Genomic DNA, 27,624 nt, shown 5'->3' with positions numbered 1-27,624 from the left:
CATAAAGTCTCCTGCTGAACCCAATCCCAATACAACTTCTTAATCATTAGCTTCAACCCCAGTAACACACCCAACTGCCTCAGATTGCTCAACCACTTGATCTTATTGCCTGTATTAAGCAAAATCAGTTCATCTAAAACTGCTGCATAATTTTGAAGCTCCTTGGTCCATCGTAAGCGAACCCAAAAGAGTAATGGGCGCAAGCGCACTAGGTCTTTAAAAGGGCGCCTGCCCAAATCTAGCCGTAATGGGATTAGCGGGGTGGAAGAAGGAAGGGCTACCAAATCTCTCAGAAATGTATTTTCAGATGTAACTAGCTCCGATGTGTTCTCGAACCCCCATAATTCGGAGCCGTATAGGGCAGACGGTAATACTTGGCCCTCATAAAGCAATTGTGTGTATTGATTAACGTTTACAATAATAATTTAACAGTACAAGTAAAAGGTTGTGGAGGACCTTGATACAGAATTGATGGAATTTACAAGGGGGATTGAGGCTGAAAGTGTTTGTATATGGTCGGTGGACTTTAATATTGGTAAATGTCTGTATTCAAAGCGGGATGTATGTGGTGTCATTGATGACCTAGGGAACAACCAGGCCCATTTTTCTCATGACAAATATGGCAATTCCATTAACGAGGTATTATGTAAATATAATTTGGAATCATTGGAACAGGATGGCACTGAGGATAATATTCCACTACCTATTTTCGTAGGAGAGAACAGTTCATCTTGTATCAACCATGTATTTACTTTCAATGAATGGCAGGAAACTATCTAGTCCTCTTAAAGTACAATCCTTCAGTTTAAGTGACCATTCCATGCTGACCTTAACCCTGAAAATAAAAATAAAGTACCCTGAAGAAGCCCAGTTAGCAGCAAAGTATTGCTGTAGCTAGGGAAAATTGGATCAGTCTCAAAAGGATAGGAATTAATTAATCGGCCATTTTGGAAAAGGTTGTGAATGATAATAAGGAGAACTTTATAATCTGCACCGACATTGAGGCCTTTCTGGATATGACTGTGGCGCATTTAGCAAGATCAAATCTGTGATAGCAACCAACCTCAAAGTGGCCAACAAAGGCCCAAAGAAACATAATCTAGGTTGGTTTGACCATCGGTGATCACAGACCAACAATAACCTAAGAAAGGCACGACAGCAAATACCTTGGGGCATGGCAGGGGGGTGGGTAAAACACTTAGATACATCTACAAACAAGCCCTGGGGCAGAGAAAGAGAGAATTACAAGAGCAAGCCTGAGCTAGTCTGGAATAGACAGCAGAAACAAAAGATTCCATTCTGTTCTGGAAGATAATAAATTCCCCGTTCCTGAGAGACGAACAAGAGCATAGCGTGGAGGCATCAGTCTTACTGTTGGACTGGATAATTCACTTTGGAAACACCTTAATCCCCAGAATGAACCAACAACTTCTATCGAAGAGAACATTTACCCTAGACCCACAAACCTTGTGCAGTTGGTTAGCTTAGGTGAAGTCACAGTCGCCACTGAAAAATATGCCAGCAGGAAAGCCCCCGGCCCTGATTGAATGTATTAGGTTTCTATGCATACATTCTTTGCCCAATTATATCTAAACACTTTCAAATCTTGCGCTCACAAGCTCGCAAGTCCTATTCCTTACATTGTATTATCATTGATATGTATTCTGTAATTTCCGCATAACCTCTTTTTATACAATCCATATTATCCTCATTTGCCAGTCATGATTCTCATATGCCCCACACACACATCTTGCTGCTCCTTACTCAGGGATCTCAAATATTCCTCACTGTATGATAATATTCTCTTGGCACCAATAGTTCCGGTGACAATTTCATCGAATTCAATTTTACATTGAATACATTTTTATTGATTTTCTGATAAATTTTCCAGGTCCAGAAATCAAAACTCCATCTATCAGCGACAAACCTGTCTAACCAACACCCCCGGGAACCCTTTGTCCCCAACAGACACCCTCCTTCCTCCCAGAGTCGATCCACTACAGACACAGTGCATCTCTGATCGCCGTAGCACCACATATCCCCTCTGTACCATGTAACGGGTGGTGTAAATGTTCACCTAGTTGATTTGACAGCTCCATGATAAACGTCAACTTGTGAATGATCCAAGATTCATAAGACTGGTAGCATTTCTGTTTCCTTATAATATGATTGGAAGTATTGCATTGTTTAGCAAAGTCTTTACGCTCTCCTCTTGACCCTTTGAAAAGCTTTTCCATCCTCACCGGCCAACACAATCGTTCCATCCATTTAGCCTCGGACAGTAATGTGCTTTGTCACCATATTGCCAGCACAGTTTGTTTGGCCACTGGAAGCAATAGGCATATAAGTCATCCTCTCATGCCCCCCAGTGTGTAACTTTCATCAACCTCTAAGCAGCGAGCCAGCTCCGATCCCGTATTCTGGTGTATCATCAACAGGACCCGACCAAAAAAAGATATGGGTTAGTGATCCCTCCCCCCAACATGCCCTCCAACACCCTGCTCTTCATTCTTTATTGATCCTAGCCTAACGCAATGGTGCATAGTGCCATCTATTTAATAGTTTGGGTGTTGTTTCCCTCTCAGCCGTATGTGAGGCCCCGTTAGTTAGTCGCTAGAGTATCTCCTTCAATTGATCCGTGCCAAGGTCGCTCTCCTGTGCCATTTGAAAGGTGAATGTGTCTGTACTGTGTCGTGCATTAAGCATATGATGTATTCTAGATGTATTCTAGACGTCTCATGGGTGTCGACAGAGGCCGTGATAAGGTATGTCCCAAAAAATGTCAAGGGTCGGGCCGCTCCAAGATTGACTGTTGGGTTGAGGAGCCAGTGATGCAGTTGCCAGTATGGGTATCTCTCCCCCTGGAGGAGCCCATATTTCTCCCTAAGATGGTCAAAGGGTTTGTTCTGGCCCCCAAAAACATACTCCGTAGGGTTTTAAATCCCCACTCCTGCCAGAGCCGATATGGCTCTTTGGCTATCCCCGCAGTGAAGTCCGTGTTTACCCAAAGGGAGGTTAATGGAGAGGGGAAAGTCGTGATCCCCCTCCTCACTGCCCATCGATCCCAGACCTCGAATGTTGCTCTTGTAACCGGGAAATTGTATAGTGTGGGATTCCGCTGTTCCTAAATATTACAAGCAGGAAGAGACAAGGGATTAAGCCTCCTCTGACTCCCTTACGATAATCTAAATCTCAATCAACAGTGAAGTGCTACAGAAAATACTCTGTTCCCCAAAATGAGGGACAGGAAGGTACTACAATTCATACACCCACAAGATAGGAATGGTGTAACTCAATTCCACCCTAATAAGAGACAAACAAGGGGAAGACAATGAATATCTTAATACTGCCCTCACACACCTTACAGTGTCATGCTTCATCATAGGGCCGCATCATACATCCAGGTGCAGACCAACACCCTGGATGGAGCGCAAGTCTTCCCCTTGTTTATTTGGGTGGAATTGAGTTATACCATTCATATGTTTGTGGGTGTATGAATTGTAGTACCATCCTCTCCTTCATTCCTCTGTGCCTTTCAACTCCACGGTACTTCCCCCAGCTGACCAGCCTTCATTGTATGGTCTACCATGCACCACCCCTTGTCGGTCTCCTGAAGTGTCTAGTGGTAGCTATAGCGGAGGGGTGACGCCGCATAATAGTACAAGAAATTTAGAACATCTAGACCACCCCCTCCTAGTGGTTGAGAAAACTCTGGCTTCGAGTCACTCTCGCCACCTTCCCCTGCCAGAGATATGTCTAGCAGGCAGACTGCAGTTCCTCGATATTGTCCTTGGGGATTGAGAGTATCAGGTTTTGGAAGATATAAAGTATCCTTGGTCGGATTGACATTTTGGATGTCACTATCCTTCCCAGAGGGCGAGGGATTTGTTTTTCCAATTTTTAAGGTCTAGCTTCATTGGCTTTTTTAGCCATTGGAGATTTATTTCCTAAGTTTAATGCAGAGTGGACACCAGGACACCCCCGGAATTCAATATGTGAAGCGGTACCCCAGGTCTGGGTTGTCAGATGCAACTTATTCACCAGTCGTTTTGTGATGGAGATGTTAAGGATCACCAATTTTGTGAGGTTTATTTTGAGCCCTGATACAGTGTAGTGGTTTGTTAGTTCTTGCAAGAGCTGGGGAGAGAGCGGCCCGAATCGGTAATGGAAGCCAGAATGTCATCTGCAAACATTGTCAGTTAAATATTCTGTCTCCCAAACTGACTACCTTGTATCCGAGGATTGTCCCTGATCTCTTGGGCCAATGGCTCTACTGTAGCCACAAACATGAGCAGAGAGGGCGGATATCCCTGCCTCCTTCCTATTAAGATGGGTATCGATCCTGATAGTATCCTGTTCAACCTGATGCGTGCCTTGGGGGACTTGTAGCCTGTCAGCAGCCAGCTGCTAAAAGAGTCACCGAAGCACAAATGGCCAATTACATTGGCCAGGAAGTCCCAGGCCACCGGGTCAAAGGCCTTCTCAGCATCCAGGGAGACAGGGACGGAGCATTTGCTCCTGTTCTGCCTATATCTGTGAAAGTGTAAGGCTTTCTTGGTGTTATCACTTGCTTGATGTCCCAAGATAAAGCCTGATTGACGAGAACTCCCATCAACATTTGGAGGCACAGGGATGAGAGTTTTGTGAATATTTTCGATGTTCAGAAAGGATATTGGGCTGTATGAACTACAATTGCTGGGGCTCTTGCCCAGTTTATGTTTGAGCGATATCGTGACTCCGCAATGGATGGCGTCACCCATACCTCCTGTATCATTTCCTGATATACTTTATGCAGGAGTGGTAGTAGCGCAGGGGCATATCATTTGTATAAGGATGCTGTAAAGCCGTCTGGGCCTGGGGCTTTTGCACTCTTTGTTTGGCAATGGCCTCCAGAATCTCTTCTTTAGCTAGGGGTTTACTCAGTTTGTCCCTATCTTGTCCCGATCTTGTCTGGACAGCGTGGGGAGCCCACTCCGTGTAGATACTTCTCCCTCAATTGGGGGTTTGTCGGTTGCAGAAGGTATAGGATAGAATAGCTAGACCTAAAAGACTCCGCTTTGTCCTGGTTGAGCATGTAAAGGTGCCCATCTAGTCCTTAATTTCTGTGATTGTATTGCATGCTTGCCTATCTCGCAAAAGGTTAGTTAATAGCTTGCCTGATTTGTCGCACCATTTATAGACTTTATTGGCTAGTTTTGCTAAGAAATAGGCTGCCCTGTCTATCTCAAGCATCCTGAGAATGCCCTGAGTCGTTATGGGAGTGTGTACATTTGTGGTCTCCCTCCAGTTCCTTCAGGTCTGTCAGAAGCCATTGACACAAATTGTCCCTCATGTTTTTTTTCCACGATCAAGCACCCCCTGATTACAACCTTCAAGGAGTCCCACTGGTTCGCCACTGTTGTGTCTCCAGTGGCATTGTGCTTGGTATATTCCCTGATGTTCTTATTGATGTTGTTCACCGTGATCGGGTCCTTTAGAAGGGTATATTGGAACCTCCAGGACGTCCCTGTTCCGGGGGATCCTCTCAAGCTGAACAAAGAGAGCTCATTACTTGGCCATGATTGGATAAAGTCATTGGTTCTTGCTCTGCTTTAGTTAGATTAGGTAAGAGCTGTTTAGCTAACAGGAGATAGCCCAGTCATGCGCATGTCTTGTGGACCCCGAAGAAGTGAAAATGGTGTCGCCCCAATGGATGCCTGTGCCTTCAGGCATCGATAAGGCCCATCTCCGCCGGCAGGGATCTGCCAGCTGGGGATATTATTGACTTACCCCCCAGCCCCTTTCGTCCGTGTCCACTGAGCCATCCCAGACCAAGTGAAAATCGCCCCCTATTAAGATCAGGCTGGGATACATGCTGTCAGAGCGTGTATAGTGTTGGTATGGAAGCATTCTTGTCCCTGATTTGGACAGTAAATCGAAGCTACCATCAAAGGGGTGCCTCGGAGAATGCTTATCAGAGCTACCCAGCATCCCACTCTGCCACTGCGTATCACTCTAGTGGGCAGCGTGAGTGGATCAGAATTCCCAGCCGCCTGTCTTTTTTCCTCAGAGTAGTAGCATTGCATATGGAAATGTTTGGGCCGCATGCGTGGCCAATTTTTTCACAATAGGTGGGTCTCTTCGAGAAGCTCTGTCTGTATGGAGGCTAGTCAGCTGTTGTAAAATGGAGCATCTCTTAAAGGGGTTAGCAAGGTCCCTTACGTTGATTGTTGTTACATGGATGATGTGTAAGCGGCATATGAGTAGGGTGTCTGCATATTGAATTTTTCATTACTGGGTTTTGCCTTTGGCATCGTTGTATGGACTTGATTCCTACTCCCTCCACCCTTCCCCCCAACTTCCCCATCCACCCACAACATAGTACAACAACCAAATCAATCAAACCAAAAAACTGATATTCCCACCATCTCTGGATGTCGAATTGTGTCCATCTCAATGTGTATGGGAACTGGATTGCCACCCTAAGTGGTGTGTGAGTAAGCCCTCTGTCAGCTTCAGAGGTGGCTCCTCACCCCCTGGCATAGGTCATTAGAATGTTTGTAGTAGATGGTACGCACCCTGGCAACCATTCCCCAGGGTGTGAGTCAGTAAGGGTGTCAGAATGCATCCCTGACGGGGCATAGTGGAGTGTGATTCAGGAAGATCAGAGGGCAGCAAGCCTCCACTCACTCTATGCACCTGTTCAAGGGCTGCTTTGCATTCTGCTAATCTGTCCTTTCACTGCGGGGAAATCCGTCTTGTTTTGTTCGCTACCAACCTCCATATTGGGCTATGGGGTCGTGAAAGCTCATCTAGATGGCCTTAATTTTCCTTTGACTGAGGACTCTCAAGTATTTGACATGCTTCTTAAAGTGATTTAGTAGCCCATTTCTTACCCTTCCACTCAAAGTGTAGGCAGAAGGGGTGTCTCACCATCTGTATCATATTTTGTGCAAGGCGGTGACAGGGCGAAAGGCTTTGCGCTTAGTTCGTGTGATTGCAGATATATCTTGACAAATTTGGAAGGAGTCCCCGTTGTAGCCAATCAGGCCTCGCCACCATTCACCCCGCTGTCTCCAGTTGTGCCTCCTTATCTGTTAAGTGTTGAAAGCACACTACAATGTTCGGGGCTGACAGCAAATTCCAGGATGGTGGGCCTGCCCTATGTGCTTGGTAAATGTCGAGGGGTTTCGGCTTGTGATCGTGTAAGAGCCCCTCCACATGTCCCTAGATATATTTTTTATTGTCTTTACCTTCTTTCCCCAGTGGGACTCCTCTTATACGCAAGTTGGAGCGCTGGGATCTGTTATCAAGGTCTTCTTGTTTTTCCTGCATTTGTATCACTTGGTTCTGTAGGCTGAGCAGTTGGGCGCGGTATTCTTCGAGGTCTAGGCACCTCTCATCCAGGGCTGATTGGAGTGAGGGTACTCTTTGACCCAGGTCATCCATCTCTCTCGACAGATTTCCGAGAGGTTTTGTTTCAGATCTGTCCATACAGAGCCGATTACTTTCATCAGGTCTGTGAAAATTTTAGTCAGAAAGCTCTTGGTGACTTTATCATCCTCGTTTGGTGGGTCGTCTGCCTTGTTGTAGCACTTGTTTGTTTGCATTTTTGAAGATTCTGCATTGTCTCAATCTCGTATGTTTGTTGTGGCTTGTAGGAGCTCTTTAATCATGCCATCTTTCTTGGTTTTTGTGGAGGCCATGGTGAGTCCCTTCGCTCATCTTTGTAATTGATGGCTCTCCCGCCCCCTCATTGCACCGTTACCGAATTCGATTGTAGATCTCAAGAGTCTATTACTGCCCCAACTGTGGCGCTGAGTCAGGGCCATACAGGGTGATGTCTGCTGCCTGAAGCTCCTTGCGCGGGGTTGAGGCCCGGATGTATATTCAAGCACAGAACACCAGTAAGGCAATGTACAAGTATTTTTGTAATGTCCTGTGGTTAGAGGATGAAGAAAGTGTCCTCAGTTTTTTCAGGGGTGGGCGTGTGTCACAGCACCAACTTTATCTCTGCTGTCTCTTGGAGTGTCGCTCTGGTGCGTCTAATACGGGTGCCCATCTCCACATGCAGGTCAGAGAATCTGCCCCGCTGTCCTCGTTATCCCCTTACCATCTGTCCCAGAAGCACGTACTACTGTTTGCTCTCAAGCACTGGTGACACTCACTGCTGATACGATGCTGTAAGCAGGGCCCATGACGATCTTTGTGTCTCAGAGCCATGAGACGGCATGTGGAAGCATGCACTGTGTTGCATGCCCCAGTCACATAGAGAAGGAGGTCTCTATAGGGTTGTTGAGTTCTTTTTATAGCATGTGCCCCAGTTGCGTGTCTCCAAAATGGCGGGTGCCTGTAGATCACCAGGTCTGCTTCTGGAAGAGTTGGGTGCCACTCATGTGCCAGGTACTCCACTCGCAGATCTCTCCCGCGGGCCCAGGTGTGCCTATGCTCCCACCGTGAGTGAGTGCCGCCAGACCTCCAGCTGCTCTCACTTTTGCTGAAGTCGGCAATCAGTGGTGGTGCGTTCTTGGGCCCCTCTCAGTTTCCGGTGTCCCACTCTGGCATTCCCTCCAGCTTCTTCCCCGCCCACTGACAGCCAACCAGGGTCCATCATCTGGCTAAAATGCTCCTGCTCACAAAGGTGGCGAGCTAGCACCAACGTCAGAGATGGAGCTCCCAATTTACACCACCGTCGCCATTTTGGGCTTGGCCACGCCCACCAAATTCAATTTAAAGCCTATAAATGTTAATTTCTGTTAATTACTGGCTCACTGAGTGCAGATGCACTTGAAAGCCCACAAGCAGACACACTGAAATTTGCTTCACTCTCCAGGGACTCACCTCTCCAGCTACTCTCTCCTGCAGACTGGTTTCATCATTATAGGAAGGTGGTCTCGAATTCAATAAAATCATCTATAATCCATCCTCCTCATCAGAATTACTAAAAATGATCTATTTCTTTTTAATTTTTCTCTTTTTCACTTTTGGTTTGATCTTTGTTTATATTTGTTTTCTTTTTGTCTTTTTCTATAACATCCGCAGTAAACACATGCACACCCTTTACCATGTATTCTCTCCACACCTTCTGTTGCATATGCCATCTCACATTCGACCAATTACTCACTGTGTTTCTAACATGACCTTTTTATAATTCTATTTTGTTCTTTCTCATTTGCCACATGAACCCCGTCATTCGATGCCTCAAACTGTGCAGGTCTACGCTGTGGCTTTGTCGCATACATAACATGTCTTAAGTACTCAATATTTCTCACATAAAATGTACCATTCAAGGAAATTGCACATTGTTATCATCAGCAGTGATCTTATTTCAAACTCTGACCCATAAACAAGCATGGAGTCCTGAATTTAGTAACATGAAATGGGCAGGTGAACCTACGGGTAGAACCTTATCACTTCAAAATCAGGGATTTTGTATCTTTTCAAAGCAGCACCCATTTTATCTCAAAGATTAGACTGAATATTAAGTCTGGCCGGATAACTCCACTCCACCAGTGAAGTTTGCGGAGTTTTAAAACTACGCACTCTGGAGTGCGAAGTTTTCCAAAACTCCGTAATCGCAGCGGAGCAGAGGAAGACTTACCTTCCTCCAGCCAAATCCGTGTCTTGCCTGCTCCTGCTGCTGACTGTGGCTCCACTCGCCTACCGCTACACTGCTCCAGTTCAATTAAAATTAAAGGAAGAACTGCAGTGCGCATGGCGTACTGCGTGCAGGCCTGTCTGACCCTATCAAATCTCATGATAAATCTTCATGCAGTACATTCAGGATTTATAGATCTCTAAACCAAAAACTACATCAAATCATAAAATTCAAACCAATTTCAACAATTACAATGCAATGCAGATTTCAATTTCAACACATTTAATGCACAAACATCACACAAGTCCAAAACAATTACCAAGACACCACTAAAATGCTAATTGCCACTCTACAAAATAATTACTCACTCCAAAGCACAAGACAATCGTATGGGTGTTGTTCATATCATCCCAAGCCACCTAATAAACCACACTGCTCGCAGCATAAGTTCTATTTATGCTCATATAATGCAATCTCTGACTACTTCAGCAAGTCTGGTTTATTGGATACTACTACAGTGAATATACCTGTATTAATCCACACAATTCTAGGACTAGGAACCTAAGGACCAGAGTTAGGGGTCCTAACAATATTGGGAGTTCAAATTCAAGTTATAGCATTGCACTCAAATTTGCAGCATTCACTTTGGCATTACCATCAATTAGTTTGAAATCATCCTATTTGTTTGTAAACATCTATTTGTTCACAACCATCCTCTGCTACCAAAAAATGTTGCCGCCTTTTACCATTAAAAGGGCCAATGAGATGGATTGAGGCTATATGTGAGACCCAAATAACGCAAGCTCTTGACATAAGTTATGAGGAATCCCAGAGAACCCACATTAGGAGTTCAGGCAGGAAACCCACACTGGAATATCACACAGGACAAAGTTCGAGTACAAACAAAGAAGAATTATTGAAAATTTAGAAATCATTTCAGAAGGCAAAAGGCAGTGGTTGCTCAATTAAATTTAAAATACAAATAAATGTGAATCAGCATAGGCAGTGGAAGCTAAGCCCTGTTCTAGTTAACAGCCACAACCAAATATGGACACGGCAAATAATAAATCAAGAGCAAATAGTCATAGGGACTGCTCAGTTCCAAGGCAGGAGAGAATCATTAAAAATCTCTGACTATTGATTCAATAAGAACACTTACATGGAGGCTGTCTCTACAAGAAAGTGAAAGAGCATTGGCACACTTCCTAAATACAACAGCTTCTATAGCATTGTAGAAGCAGAACCTCAAGCCTTAACCACGATGTGAAGAGGTACCTTGGGATGTACATGTAAAATTGCAACAATTTAAGCCAATCATCATTCAGAAACCACACTATGTAAAACAAGGTCAAGCTAGAAACCCTACTAAAATGATTAGTCTATGATTACTCTTCATTTACATACAAATGGAAATTACCTGGGCTTGTCCCGAAGCGGTCGCTCACCCACGCTCCCACGCCTGCTGCCAGCTTGCCTACCTCATTGCTGCCTGATACCCTGCTGGACCCCGCCTGGTATCGTTTCCGCTAAGCGCTTTTCAGTGCCCTACCTGTGCTAAATTAACTTTCACTTCTCTTTGCTAGACAGCTGGATATTGATTCATTAGTGAAGAAGGTGCTCGCTTTTGGTGCCGCTTGCGCTGCTCTGTGCATGAGACTGCTATTGATAACTATTTAATTGTGCTTGCCGACCCTCGGCTGTGCCCCGTTTCGTTTTCTCATTAAGAGCCCATTTTTGTTGTTGTTGTTGCTTCCACTCCCAGCCCGTGGCTCCTCCCCGCTCCCGCCTCCCTGCTGACCCTCCCACCCACAGACAGAGTAAGAGCGTCCCTCCTCCCCTCCTAGCGCTGTTACCACCTGGGCTTGTCCCGAAGCGGTCGCTCACCCACGCTCCCACGCCTGCTGCCAGCTTGCCTACCTCATTGCTGCCTGATACCCTGCTGGACCCCGCCTGGTATCGTTTCCGCTAAGCGCTTTTCAGTGCCCTACCTGCGCTAAATTAACTTTCACTTCTCTTTGCTAGACAGCTGGATATTGATTCATTAGTGAAGAAGGTGCTCACTTTTGGTGCCGTTTGCGCTGCTCTGTGCATGAGACTGCTATTGATAACTATTTAATTGTGCTTGCCGACCCTCGGCTGTGCCCCGTTTCGTTTTCTCATTAAGAGGCCATTTTTGTTGTTGTTGTTGTTGTTGCTTCCACTCCCAGCCCGTGGCTCCTCCCCGCTCCCGCCTCCCTGCTGACCCTCCCGCGCCCCTCCACCCTCCCCATCCACTTATGACAGATGCATTCGCGCGCAGCGTTCACGCGCAGCGGTCGCGCCCCCGTTGCGCCGAAGGTGCGCCAAAGGTACGCCCATCTACGCCCGTCTGCGCCAAGCCCGCGCCCAGCGCCAGACCCCCTGGCCCCCATACCACCCACCCCACCCGCACTACATACGACGCCTCCACCCTCTTAGCCTTAATCCCCGGCCGACTCCCCAACTGCGCCCAAGCCACTCCTGGACACACCCATGGACCGTTCACATGCAACTCCTGCAAGTATGACGGCACCAAGACCAACTTCTCATCCACTAACACCAAACAGAGATCCGACACCAACCACCTTAAATGCATCTTGCTCAACACCCGTTCGGTCCACAGACACGCCATCGACCTTTGGAATCTACTAGACACCATCTCTCCGGACGTCGCCTTCCTAACAGAAACATGGATGAACGCCTCCTCAGCCCCAGACATCACCATTGCCATCCCGGAAGGCTACAAGATCATCCGTAAGGACCGCACCAAGCAAACTGGAGGAGGCATCGCCATCGTCCATAAGAATTCCATCCGCATCTCAACCAGCTCAGACGTCAACCTCGCTAGCGCCGAGCACCTTCACTTCCAGATTCACACCAACCCCAAGACCACACTAAGAGGCACCCTACTCTACAGACCACCAGGACCCCGTGCACAATTCATTGAAGACATCACTGACTTCATCACCCCACACGCCCTCCCCTCCGAGGACTACATTCTACTGGGAGACCTCAATTTTCACCTAGATAATAGCAACGACAGCAACGCCACCACCCTCCTGGACAATCTCGCCAACCTCGGACTCAAGCAACTTGTTAATACCCCCACCCACTACGCAGGTCACACACTCGACCCTATCCTCACCTCCAGCAAACACATCTCCTTCAGTCACACCACAGTTCACCATTGGACGGACCACAGCTGCGTTCACTTTACCTACAAAAAGACCACAACCCACAACCATCCTCAACCCACTTTGCGAAGAAACTGGAACAAAATCACCATCGACCAGATCTCCTCATCGCTTCTTCAAAACCCCCCTGCCCACTCTTCGAACGCCAACTAAGTAGCCATCAACCTCACTCAATGGCTAACCAACAGCGCCGACAACCTAGCACCTTTGAAAAAACGTCAAATCAAACTAGGCAGCAAAAACGCCCCCTGGTTCAACGATGATCTTAGGAAATCCAAGAAACTCTGTCGATCCCTTGAGAAGGCCTGGAAAAAAGACCCAAACACCAGCACCAGGGACGCCTTCAAAAACGCCACCCGCATACACCACCAACTGATCCGGACCGCCAAGAAAGCCTAATTTAAAGACCGACTAGACAACAACGACCACAACAGCAAGGAATTATTCAACATCATCAAAGAGTTTCCCAACCCCACTGCCAACTCCGACGACATCACTCCCTCTCAAACACTTTGCGACTCCCTAGCTTCGTTCTTCCACGACAAAATCGCTGACATCCACAACAGCTTTGACAACCAATCCAGGGACCAACCCACCCAATCTTCTGCCATACCTCCACCCCCCCTGAACATCCTTAACGACTGGAACCCAATCTCCACTGAGGACACCATCCGCCTGATGAATTCCATCCATTCAGGATCCCCCACAGACCCATGCCCTCACCACATCTTCAACAAAGCAGATTCCATCATAGCACCACACCTCCGAGACGTCATCAACTGCTCCCTCAACTCCGCCACCTTCCCGGAAAGCTGGAAACACGCCGAACTCAGCGCCCTTCTGAAAAAACCCACAGCAGACCCCACCGAACTCAAAAACTACCGCCCCATCTCGCTCCTACCATTCCCAGCCAAAGTCATCGAGAAAGCTGTCAACAACCAGCTCGCCGCCTTCCTCGAAACCAACAGATCCCTCGACTCCTCACAGTCCGGCTTCCGAGCCAAACACAGCACTGAGACCGCACTCATCGCTGCAACAGACGACATTCGAACTCTACTGGACAATGGAGACACAGTCGCCCTCATCCTCCTCGACCTTTCCGCAGCCTTCGACACAGTCTGTCATAGCACCCTATTACAACGCCTCAGAAACATCGGTATCCAAGGAAAAGCTCTGGAATGGATCACCTCGTTCCTTACAGGAAGAACTCAGAGAGTCCGCCTCCCACCATTCAAGTCAGATGCCACTGAAGTCATTTGTGGCGTGCCACAAGGATCTTCACTCAGCCCCACCCTCTTCAACGTATACATGAGCCCCCTTGCGGCCATCGCTCGCCAACACAACCTCAACATCATCTCCTACGCTGATGACACCCAACTGATCCTCTCACTCACCAAAGACCCTAACACCGCCAAAACCAATCTACATGAAGGAATGAAAGAAGTAGCCGAGTGGATGAAGCACAGCCGTCTGAAACTGAATTCAGACAAAACAGAAGTCCTTATCTTAGGTACCTCCCCCTCTGCCTGGGACGACTCTTGGTGGCCAGAGGCCCTTGGAAAAGCGCCCATCCCGACGGACCATGCACGGAACTTGGGCGTCATCCTGGACTCCTCACTCTCGATGACTAGACAAGTCAACGCCGTTTCATCATCTTGCTTCAACATTCTTCGCATGCTCAAAAAAACATTTCGCTGGATCCCCACTGAAACTAGAACAAGCATTGGCATAGCCAATAGGTCTCGCCTTTGGGTCCTTATAAGTGTTTAGCCATGCAACAGTTGCATAACTAAATACTTATAAGGTCCCAAAAGCGAGACCTATTGGCTATTGCAAGCGGCCGTGAAAGTGAAAGTAATTGCGGTAAAAGCGGCGCGCGCGCCCGCGCACATGCACTGTAGCTCTAGGCTGGACTGGTAGCACTTTTTGGAGCCCTCTCAATAAGTCTCGCCAGACCAGCGCATGCGCTGGGTCAGGCGAGACCTAAAAACGGTCACCCACGCACTGGTTACAAGCCGCCTGGACTATGGAAACACCCTATACGCCGGTACCACCGCAAAACTTCAGAAAAAACTCCAACGCATCCAGAACGCATCAGCCAGACTCATACTAGACATCCCGCGTAAAGACCACATTTCTGGTCACCTGAAAGACCTCCACTGGCTCCCCGTCAATAAGAGGATAACATTCCGCCTCCTTACCCACGCACACAAAGCACTTTACGAACTTGGACCAGAATGCCTCAACACACGACTCTCCTTCTACACCCCCTCCCACCAACTTCGCTCTTCCAACCAAGCCCTTGCTGCTGTACCTCGCATCAACAAAACCACCATGGGGGGAAGATCCTTCTCCTACCTAGCGGCTAAAACCTGGAACACACTTCCCACTCACCTTCGCCTCACTCAGAACCACCTAGCATTCAGAAAGCAACTTAAAACCTGGATATTCGACAAGTAATTTCCCCACCCTTCTCCAAGCGCCTTGAGACCCTCTGGGTATGTAGAGCGCTATATAAATGATCTGACTTGACTTGACTTGACTTTCTAAACCATAGCTCCTTGAAAATATGTATAGGATACAGTACTACTTGCAAAGACATTAAACTTTAATGTTTAAATATTATATGCATGTTCCTCTGGATGCAGGTAGTGAACTTTTAAACTGTTCCATATAAAATAAGCATTGCCACAAGACATAAAACTGCTGAATTCGGAGTGAATTTACGAATCACTTAAGGGCTATATTTTAACACTACCTGAGGAGACAGAAACGAGAAAGCATTTTGAAAATATGCAACATACACCACAAGGAAAATGGATTTGAGGCCTTGTTATTTCACATTTAAAACTTCATAATGAAAAATACCGTACATTGACTCTATTTGCCACTCATCTATGTTAATTAAACACATAATTTAATTAATTCTAATTTCATGCCATCACCAAGAAAATGGCTTTTGTCATATTGGGAGCGGTGAACAGTATATTTGAATAGAAAGCGGCTTTAGATTTCCTAAATGTCTGCTTATAAAAATGGTTGGCTTTTAGATGTTAGTGAGAAGCCACATTTATTTCCACTGGCCATCTGTAGGGATCTAGTGTCAGAGTAGTCTAATAGCAGGTCTGTCATCACTGGATTGGTGTGGAGCATTTTCCCTTGAGAGTGAGGTGTAGTCAGTGCACATGTTCTTGTTGGTTCTGATTCTCTGAATACATTTCTGGATGGTGTTGCCATGAAGTTTAGTTCTTTGCCAGAATCTCCTTTTTCTGACTGTCCTCCCCTAGGTTTCATTTGACATCTTCACTAAAACTTGGCAATATGGATCTAGAGATCACATATTCAAAATCAAGGTGCACCCACAGAAAGCGTGGGCAGTTTAACCATTGGAACCTTGCCAAGCCAATATCTATATCAAAACAGACAAGGACAATAATTCCATAGGCAATGTGGAAATAAATCATACTCACTCCATGTTACATCCTTATATTATTATCTTATTATTATACGCTTCTCACGCCTCAAATGTTCGTGTATAGCTTTTTCTTGCAACTTTAGCTTCACCACATTTACTGTGTGTAGATTAAGTATGCATCTCAAATATCAAAAGAACATGTACATTTACATGCCACAGCACCCTCTCTTAGCTTGAGTCTTTATATTTCCATCATCTAGAGTTTATAACGCTCGGAAGATAGAAAATAATTTTTCCCATACACTAAGGGGTAGATTTACAAGAGGAGTGCGTCACTGGAATGTCACTTTTTTTGACGCTCCAGTGGCGCAATGCCCTGCTCCATATTTACAAAGCGACGTTAAGCCACTTTTTGTGCATATTTGTCCTGTGCTTTTTTTGCTTTCCTACCTTTGCATAGATGAAAGCAATTTTTTTGTATGACATTCTTTTCTGTGTTTGATAGTTTTTTAAATTGCTTTTCTGTTGTTTGATGTTTTGTCGGTGGTGTTTAAAAGGTGCTGTTTGTGTATTTTATAATTTGCAGCTGTTTCTGTTTGTGTGGGTATATGCAAGTGCATTTTGGGGACTTTTTGGTTGCTTCATTGTAGCATTTACTTTAAAGAATGGCCCTGTTCATGCAAATATGGCAGCTAATGTAGTTATTGGTCTCTCGCTGGTTTTGTCAAAATAGTGTAACTGGCAGCTTCTGCACTGTTTGCATCAAGTGTACTTCACTTTCAGTTGATGAAGTTGAATTTTGTGTCTATGCCTGACATCTTTGCTTTTATTTTCAATCTTGTAGTTAAATGAGAGGGCATCTTAAGTTAGCTCCTAAATACATCCCCACTTTTGCCAATCTTGTCCTCAGAACCTCAGCACCTCTGCTGGCTATCTATGTATTGAAAATATACATGCTGAATGTATGATTTTGATCCTTTATTAACACTTGGGTCTGTGCTCAATGACCATCTCTTCTGTATAAACTAGTACAGAATGTTTGGGCCCATAACTCTGCTCCTTCCCGCCCCTTAAAAATGCTTGATTGTTCTTCCAAGTGGCTATGAGGGCATGTTATCATGCTCAACATATTGCAGCTCTTGCTTTGAAACACAGTGTCAAATCCCTTGCCTTTTTAGGTCTGGCTTGACAGTCCAGTTGTTGCCAGATTTTATGTGATCAATAGAACAAGAGCTTTAAAAAGCACTACTGAGAGAACTGTTTTGGCTCCATCCACATATAATTACCTTGAGTGCAGAGTTTGATTGGTCAGAAATTGTGTGCCTCTGCTGTGAAAGAAGTACTTTTTGCCTGTTGGGAAAGCGTATGCTCAATACAGTAGTTGTTATGGTGATGAACCACAGATCAAGACAATTGGCCTGATGAGTGTTATATGAAAAGGACATAATCCTGACATTTTTATTGTGAAACACATAGGTTACAGGGAATAGCCATTTCAGAGTGGCTTGTTATTGCACTGGGTTAAAGCCTGAAGAGAGGTAATTTGTTTAAGTAAATCTTACAGATTACCATAGTATGCAAGGGTTTTGGTATTGGATAGCCCCTCTGACAAACCCTAGAGATGGACGTTTTTCCCTGTGATAATAGCTTTTAGGACTTTTGTATTGTAATAGCAACTGTAATTTTATTCATAGTCGCACTTTTATGACTGCATGCTTTATGTTTGTCTTGTGGGAAAGATTATGCTCAACACACTAGGCTTGAGCTGGTGGTGGCGACAAGCCAATGATAACAGTTAAAGGCTTGATTGGTTTATTGTGAAATGTTATATCAGATACCATAGGCCTGACCAGTTTATAATGAAGAGTTATGACAAAGACAGCAGGCCTGTCTCTTCTATTGTGAAAAGCATATGCTAAAGCCAATATATCTTCTATTTTGGATGGGAATTAACTATGTTAAATGATGTAGACAGGCATTTTGTTACATGGAATCTCACAGATCACCCTATTAATTACATGTTTTGGTTATAGTTACTTCCTTCGACCAACCCTGATGGTCGACGATCTGCACTGTGACAATCCTTGCTAGACCCTAGGGACTGACAGGTTCAGTTCTCTAGCAAACACTTATAAATACAATAAATTGCCTTAAAAAATACGTATATACACATAAATACTTACATAGGAGATCAGCCATATTCTGCCATTGGAATGTCCAAGTGTCATTCACATTCTGATTCTGCATTTGACAGTGAACATTGTGGGGCAATGATTCAACCCACTTCAGCCATTAGATAAATTGCCCTGTGAGTGACAACATATTGCCCAATCACATGTGCACATCCATTTGAAAATTAGTGTTCTGTATTGCTAAGGAAGGTTGGCCAATCCTTAGCTTTCTGTTTTTTTCTTTTACAGGTCTTCTTTAGTTTGTTTCTTCCTCCTTTTTAAATGTTTTTAGAGCATCCTGAAACTCCCCATACTGTGCCCCAGACTTTTTGATGTTCATTTTATTTGCAGTGCACCAAATCCACTGCTTCTAAACTGGGCATTCAAGTTGGAATGGTATTATCCTATGTAAATCATTTTTTAACAACCCAAGATGGCTGCCACATTTAAAAACATTACATCAGCCATCTTGGATTAGTACAACAATGATACACTAAGTACAATACCGTTCCTAGATGGCTGACAGTACGATGTTTAGTGAGCAGCCATTTGAAATGATACTGTGGATAGTTTATCTTTGCTCTACAGATCCAAGATGGCTAACACTTTGCTTCCAAATGTGGCAACTATAGTAGAAGTTTAAAACAATGAAACACTATGTACAATACCATTGCAAGACGGTTGTCCACTGCTATGTATAATTTTACTTTTAAAACCAACGTATACTTTTATTATTTTAATTTATCTTGCATGTGCTTGATGAGTTTTTTGTGCAGGGGTGTAACTATCGAAAAATTACGGGTGCAGTGGTTCCAAAGCCTATGGATTTGTGGGTGCCACTGCACCCCCATTATTGCATTTTTTAATTAACAAACTAGGATGGGGTCTTTTTTCCTTTCTTACAATAGGGCGCAAGGCAGCTTTCCTACGTTACTATTTTTACATGTGTTTTGATGTAGATGGGTAAGTGGGTAAAAGCAAGAATGGGTCAGTGGATGAATGAATGGATGCATGAGTGCAAGGATGAGTATGCTTGTTCGATGATGGCTCTCAGTCAAATAAGGAAACTATCTACACACACACACACACACACACACATGAGACACAAATTGCACCGGCTACAGTATGACCCAGACGGATAATTGAGCAATGCCCACCGATGGATGAATGGCTATATGTTATTTAAGAGCATCAAAAGTGACGGGACTAACTGCAGAAAATAAATCCTGTAATCTCTCAATATTCTAAAGAATATTTCTGCAGAAAAGTGCCTGATGACAGCACCTGAGGCCAAAAATAAATATCCCAATCATTGCAGAATTCAAGAATTCAGTGCACCAACCTTTCACAGATCCTCAATCATCCAAGAAATACATCTCAATCCGGGGGCTGAGGAAGCAGTTCTGTTTCCATGACAATTTCTCCACTGAAAGGATATTATGTGACAGTGGAAGTCACGGTACCAATTGTACTGTCTCTTCGGTGTATTTAATGAAATGTAAACTTGTTTTCAGGAAGCATATTAAAAACAAAGTCGATATATTGTTGCAAATGAACATTTCTCGGAAAGAGGTTAATTTCAGTTTTGCTCAACGGACGCGTAGTAATAACATTACAGGCGTGGAGCCGAATAACAGGTGTTTACATTATTTAACAGTTAACCAACTCAATGGCACGCATTTTATTGACCTCAGAAGGATGAAAGCCTAAGTGACCTGTGGGCATGAGGTCAAGCACATGTTTATGGACGGGATTTAACAGTGGCGGTTCCTCCGCTAAAACGGATGAGCGCCGCCGCGCTGCTGTTGCAGCAGTGAAAAAAAGAAAAAGAAAATGATAATAACAAGACTTTCCTTCGGGAGTCGGACGGGGCTGGTTCCCTGACGCCAGAGCAGGGGAGGAGTGGTTAGCACTCCTCTAAGTGCCCATGACAGTTTAGCTCACCCTACCAGCCCCGTTCCGAGCGAGCCGCCACTGATCGTTAGTCCACTGAACCACCAGACCCAGCATAGCTGGAGCACTTGCTAGGTTGTGTAAAACATTTCTCTGGCGCTCAGCCAATTCACATATATATCATCCTTCCACTGTAACTACAACTGAATATGTTAATAAAGTACGTCACTGTATGTGGGCAAGATGGCTCAGCGCCCCAATCCTTCATCACTAATATCTGATGCGAGCTGTAGGTCACAAGTTTGAATCCAGCAAGACCCATTCTACCCACCATCAATTACATTTAGTAATAATAACATCTGCTACTTGCAGTGCTTCAAACTGCAAAAATATGACATGAAGCGCTATATATTGTTATCATTATGTGTGAGTCTATGATGGCTGCGTGGCGTGCTTTTGTAACGTGTGATTTTCTGCATTTCGTTATCACCTGTGGCCTGCCATTTTCTTCCTGGCCCTACCTTTGTAATAATGCCTCTGGTACTTCTGGAGCTGAAATGACCCTTGAAGCTGTTCTCTAGCATCTATTAAATTGCATTTACATAGCGCTTACTTCCCCGGCGAGGTGACAAAGGTGATGGTATTCTGACCATGTTTAGTACTATTGGAATGACCGTACACTCGCAGAAAATTCTAAACTCCTCCACTTCAGAAGCTGGAAAATCATCATGAAAATGACAAACGTGGGGAGGGATAATCTGAAGGGAATATCTACTGGGCTGACAGATGGGAGGACCAATGAGAGAGCCCTCCCTTCTGTCAGCCTCTGCTCCAGGAAGTGAGCTATGCGGCCGCTTGACATTCCTGTCAACAAGACTGCCGCCAGAAGATGTCATAGTCTGAACTAGGTGGGCATTTTCGGAGAAAAAAATCTATGAATTGTCCATGGGCTGCCTGCTAATCCTGTGAAGTCAGCCATGCTGCTAGTCCAGATTGGTCTTTCTATTGGACTACTGGCCTTTTCTACAGATCGTGTCTTATCGGTCCACGATCTGCTTTTCAAACATGGGAATTCGCTATTTTGAAATGTTTGCGTGCAGCTGTATAGAACAATTTATGTTTCAGCTTCTCCAGGATGATACTCGGATATAGAACTATGTAAGTAAACACTTCTTGAGAACAGAAACACCATGCCCATTCTGCAAATATCTCTCCAGCAACTGGTACCTGACCAACAGGAATTTAGACAAATACTATGGGGCTTATTTATGGGAGGCTTGTGCCGCCGGAGTGCCACTTTTTCTGACGCTCCGGCAGCACAAACCTCTCAACCATATCTATGAGGCCACGCAAAGCCACTTTGCGTACCTTTGTGTGGGCTCATAGATCTGAAGGAAGGCAAGGCAGTGCAAGCCGCTGCGTTTCTTTACTCTGCGCTAGGGAGTCCTTCCATGGGCGTTACAGTGGGTTTCCCGTGCAACACCCATGAATTTTGATGCTACCCAAGATTTACTTAATCATGTAAACATGGGGCAGCACCAAAACCTTATGCCTCTCCAGAGCAGGCATAACAAGGAGAAATATCTTTATTTCTCCTCGTTTTTTCCTCTTTCCATGGGAGAAGACAAAACCGCCTCACAGGATTGTCCCCCTTCCTGCACAACAATCCTGCATGCAACGCAGACACCATTGCACCCTGGTGCAAGGGTGCCTGCGTTGGAGCTAGGCAGCAAATTGTTGACCAGTGCATGGGAAATGTCAGGAATGCACTGTATTACATTAATACGGTGCATACCTGCACTTTCATATTGGCGTAAGGCAGTGCAGCAAGACTTGTGGTACTGCCCTAGGCCCTAGGCCAATTCCCCGTAAATGAGGCCCATAGTGTGCAAATGGTTTCATCGCATTCATTTCCTTTGTCAGCCCACCTTGCAATATCAGTTAGATGACCTTTGCCCCCCAGAAGTGATATCCTCTGTGCAATTGAAGCACACCTGAGGGCACCTACCTGACAACCTGGACAGAGCTGCTGCGTTTCTGCCAGCTTTAGTTTTTGATTTGATGACAATTATGCAGTTACTGGCTGCCACACCAGTCTTTCTGATTGACATTCACGATGGCTGCAGTGGGCACTGTGAGGTTAATAAAAGTATTGAACATCAGGGTGGGCAATCAGGTGCAGATCGTCCCAAAGTGATAATGCTGGAGCAGAGTTTTCTGTTGAAAATTTATCGAGTTTTAAGCTCCAGTTTTGTCTATATGTCATGATTAAAATTACTAATTTAAAAACATTAATTAAAGGTTTGTTTTGTGAAAAGTCCAAATTAATCAACATTACTAATGAGAGAAACTACACGTGGGATGCATATATGTTGCTTAATAATAATGTGCGGTTTTACTAAATAAGTGTCGCAAAAGTGCTATTTGTTTTGAGTTTGTGCTTTTAAAATAACGTGTGCTAATGCTTTATTGTGTTGCAGAAGGCTAGATAATTACATACACATAGGGGTATTAGTGGGGATTAACACTGTTTAATCATTATGATGTGGTAACGTTGTTTTGTGTTTCTTTTAATTAAGATGGTCCGTTTTGGCCTAAAACAAGATGGCTGCCATTTACAGCCTGCACTCGAGTGATTGAATTTTGACGAGAGGCCTTGCTGAACATGGTCGAAAGTCACCTGACCACAGCTTCTGCCTGTGTAGAAAGTTTCCGTGAGGACAGTAGCTCTGGGAATGATTCCAATTGTCCTTGGAGAAGGATAAAGCCACAATGAACAATGACCAGTCTGCGGTGGCTTTGCTATGATACCAAGGAAGAGTATTTACGAAAGTAACATTTGCAAACTCGAGTTTCCTTCTTCCGTATTTTTTATTTGTGTGATTTTTCCTGGGCGGAGGTTTTCTAAATGTAACCGAGAGACTTCCTTTCCTGCTCGCTCTGCTCAGCGGCTCAACGGATATCTAAAGTTTGTTTGTAACTTTTATTTGTTATTTTCCCTATAAAAATGTTAGACTAGAGAGGGTCCATGTTCATTGCGCTTTTACATTCATCTCGTTCCTTGCGGTCATCGCGTTTTGGACTTCATGCTGAGGACGGCAGCTCGAGAGACTTCACCGAGAGACCAGTCCTGACCCATTTAGCTAGAATAGGTAATTATGAGAATAATGATTTTGCTAATGATTGATTTCCATTTTTGAACTAATTTAGATAAATAAGCATTTATTTGAATTCTTGTGTCGGGTGGTTATTTCCTTGTCATTTATTGAGTTTCAAATGTATTTCCTATGTTTAAAATCATGACTCAGGACAATGTCTTTAGGGTTACATTGACCTCATTTAGATGCAGATTGGTTTAGGTTTTCTCTCCTATATTCAGTGTGGATAGAGTAATAGTGCGAATTTAGTGTGATGGGCCCTAGCGTATGAAGAGTGTATGTGCGTGTGACTGTAGATTTACTCTGTCCGTGGAAGTAGGGAGAATTTATATGCGCCGATCTGCAGCAATAACATGCAGAGTTGCCCTACTAGGTGATCACAACGCACAGTGGTGTCATGCACTTGCACTTTCCCGCCAGGCACTTCTCATTATAAACTGGCTTGCCAAATAGAATACTGTATTATGTGTTTTCCATTCAAAGCCTGCGTCCAGGTTTCTGGTAGTTAGCGTGCGTTTTATTATGTGACACTTTCCTCGCGTTTCATTCGTTTTTGTAAGTTCTAGAAGGGCGCACAGGCCTTGGACTGGAGTCCTATAATGCCGTCTGTAAAAGTGTGCAAAATAACTCTTTTTCCAGATGGCCAGTGGTCTTAAAATACCATTCGAGGTCCAGACAGTATGTACTTCAGCCAAAATCTCACAAGAGTTTCTGACGGATCTCTTTGAGCCTTGAAGGAGCAGTCGCCCTGTACACGGCTTTGGTTTTGATGAACATGACAACATGGTGTGTGTTTCTTTGCAAGGACCCGGCCCTCCCCATTTCTGGCTGGACCTTGTGCTAAGCAGACGCCAAAGGGCCTTCCTTGAAGGCTGGCCAGGAATAGATGCCACTAGGGGTGCAGTAATGGCGATAATCCATTTACACAGCTGTGCGTAAAGCCACAGTTCCAATGGAGAGGGCATGAGTGGATTTCAACAGGATTTGATTTCCCAAGACGGCTGTGTTCCTTCGTAACAAAGACGAATGTCACTCGGGCAACAACTCGCCTTCGACCACCAGAGAGACGCATGAGCCAGCCTCCCCTAAAGACAACTCAAACTGGCGTAGATAAATCAGACAACTTTCCACTCTAACCCCTAGGTCAAAGGTCAAGGAATTACTAACCCAAGACCTCACAAATTGATTCTATAAATTGTGACTGATGGATTATAGTTGACTTCTATCTGACTTTCAAATTCAGTGAAACGTGTTGCAGCAGTACATGTGTGAGGCCAGAGCTGCTGTGAATGTAGTCACAATCTGCCAAGCACTACTGTGTGTGCAACTCACAACTGGAAATACGGCTCACACACATCACGATCCCTTGCAAGTCATTACTGGAAACCTGTGAAATGCACACATGAACACACGTGCACCCGCATGCATATACACAAATGTGCACCCACCCACGCACATGCACCTACACACACGCATGTGCACGCACACACATGCACCCACATGCACATATACACAGACACGATGTGCATCTTTGGAAGGGTCAGTAGGAACTGGGCTGATATGTGTGTATACATCAGCATGTCTGCTGGTCTTTGTCTGGTTCGGGTGTTAGCTTTACATACTAATTAGAGAAAACGTGGGTTTACTGCCAAGCTATAGGAAATTGGGTACTGGTTGAGGTGGGTGAAACCCTACACAAGCAGCAACCACAAAACTTCTCAAGGCGATGTCACAAGCAAACCCCAAGTTAGCCTGTGCTCAGCCCTCTGGTAGCGTGGCACGGAGCAGTTAGGCTTAACTTACAGTGAACTCCCTATCTAGATAGTGGCGCCGGTCCGACAAATGATGATCATTATGTCATTTCAGGCCTGGAGGGATGGTGGTTGTGCGCTGTTGGGGGACCGGGTGAGTTTTTTTGTCTCCTTTTAACAAGCCTGCAAGGACTTTGCACTAGGGCCAGGACATTTTCTACACCACGAGGTGCTGACTGAGGTGGCCAAATTGACCTGGCCTACATACCCCGCTGCACCCCAGTCCATGCGCACCATGGACGTCTTGCTTTTGCATTATTCGGTCAGCAAAAACCATCTCCACTCAAGTGTCATCCAAATGTCCATCCTCAGCAGCCACTTGGGAGTGTCAAATGGAAGAAAGATAAAATGGAACTCTAGCCCAGGCTGAAGATACTTAGAAATGTAACAGACAAAAGAAACACCAGATGGCGCCTCAGCATGAGATGCAAAGTTCGGATCCACTTTAGATTTGGATCGACTCTTGACCGCTCATGATGGAAGCCATTGGTCACTTACTCTGATGCTACTAGCATCCTCACTGTTGCGTATCCATACCACTTGCCCGTAACCCATCACACAAATGAAAAGGTCCAGAACCTTTGTGAACTATTATACGCACAAATATATACACTCAAATCTACTAACACTTTGATTGCGGAGAGCAGAAACCAGCAGTAACGAAGAAATCTGATGCAGCCTGAAGAATACATGTCAGGGTTGAACAAAACACTTGAAGTAACTGAATAGTAAATTAAAAATTTACAAATAACATCAATAAATACAGGTATTACAAATATCTCAAATAGAAAGAGATGTTGGAAAAATATTTCGCAATATTGAAGCACAGATAAGAGATAAATATGTAGGAAGCCAAATACCGGTCGGTAACGGCCGATTTTCGGTAAATATCCCGTTACCGACCGGTATTTAGGCATTTGCTATGTAGGGGGCATATTTCAGGATTCGGTAATTTACCGAATCGGTAAATTTACCGATTCGTTAAATACCGAATCCTGAAATGATATGTAGGGGGAGTGTATCGTCGGTGTGTGGATTCGTTATTTACCACCAACTAAAAGTTGATGGTAAATGACGAATACCTTTACAAAAGCATTATTGTGCCATTTGAAAAGTGCAATGTGGCAGACATACATGCCCTTAGGGCATGTATGTGCGCCACATGTGCACACATGCACGAATCAGGGGTGCAATAGGGTGTCAATGTGACACCCTGCCACCCATGATGATGCCTCCCCTATTACCGATTCGGTATTTACCGAATCGGTAATGGCAACTGGCTTCCCATTCATTCCTATGGACCTCCAGGCCCATAGGAATGTATGGGAAGCCAGTTGCCATTACCGATTCGGTAAATACCGAATCGGTAATAGGGGAGGCATCATCATGGGTGGCAGGGTGTCACATTGACACCCTGTTGCACCCCTGATTCGTGCATGTGTGCACATGATTCGGTAAATACCGATATTTACCGAATCGGTAATAATTTACCTACATTTCATTTACCGATTCATAAATACCGAATCGGTAAAATTCGGTATTTAAGAATCGGTAAATATAATTTACCTACATATGGCCCTTGGGGCCTCATGTAGGAAGCCAAATACCGGTCGGTAACGGCCGAAATTCGGTAAATATCCCGTTACCGACCGGTATTTAGGCATTTGCTATGTAGGGGGCTCTTTTCTGGATTCGGTATTTAAGAAATCGGTAAAATACCGATTCGGTAAATACTGAATCCAGAAATGCAATATAGGGAGCACTCTAAAGAGTGCAAATCAGTATTAAGAATTCGTTATTTACCACCAAATACAGGTTGGTGATAAATAACGAATACCTTGCAAAAAGCAATATTTTGCTGATTTAAGTGTGCCATGTGGCAGACATACATGCCCTTAGGGCAATTATGTGCGCCACATGTGCACACATGCAAGATTCAGGGGTGCAACAGGGTGTCAATGTGACACCCTGCCACCCTTGTATATGCTCCCCCCCATTACCGAATCGGTATTTACCGATTCAGTAATGAGGCATACCTTCCCATTGATTCCTATGGGCCTCCAGGCCCATAGGAATCAATGGGAAGGTATGCCTCATTACCGAATCGGTAAATACCGATTCATAATTTCCGAATTTTACCGATTCGGTAAACATTACCGAATCATTACCTACATCACATTTACCGATTCATAAATACCGAATCGGTAAAATTCGGTATTTATGAATCGGTAAATGTGATGCTACCTACATATGGCCCTTGGTATGCAGTTAGATTCACGAGCGAGGCTTTCCATACCTCAAAAGCAGCTCAAAAGAACTCCTGTCCACCCTGTGTCATGTGCAATATCCTGAAACCGTCTGAACAGGATCTAAAATGAATGTCTGTG

The 27,624-nt window shown here is 44.8% G+C and overlaps 1 protein-coding gene across 1 annotated transcript in view; it reads right to left on the bottom strand.

The window, feature by feature from the left end:
* AMOTL1 (angiomotin like 1) overlaps positions 1 to 27,624 on the bottom strand; it is a 324,585-nt gene that overhangs the window by 245,359 nt on the left and 51,602 nt on the right. The window lies entirely within an intron of this gene.

Source organism: Triturus cristatus, chromosome 8 (assembly GCF_964204655.1).
Source record: "Triturus cristatus chromosome 8, aTriCri1.1, whole genome shotgun sequence".
NCBI lineage: Eukaryota > Metazoa > Chordata > Amphibia > Caudata > Salamandridae > Triturus > Triturus cristatus.
This window is presented reverse-complemented; position numbering and strand designations above follow the sequence as displayed.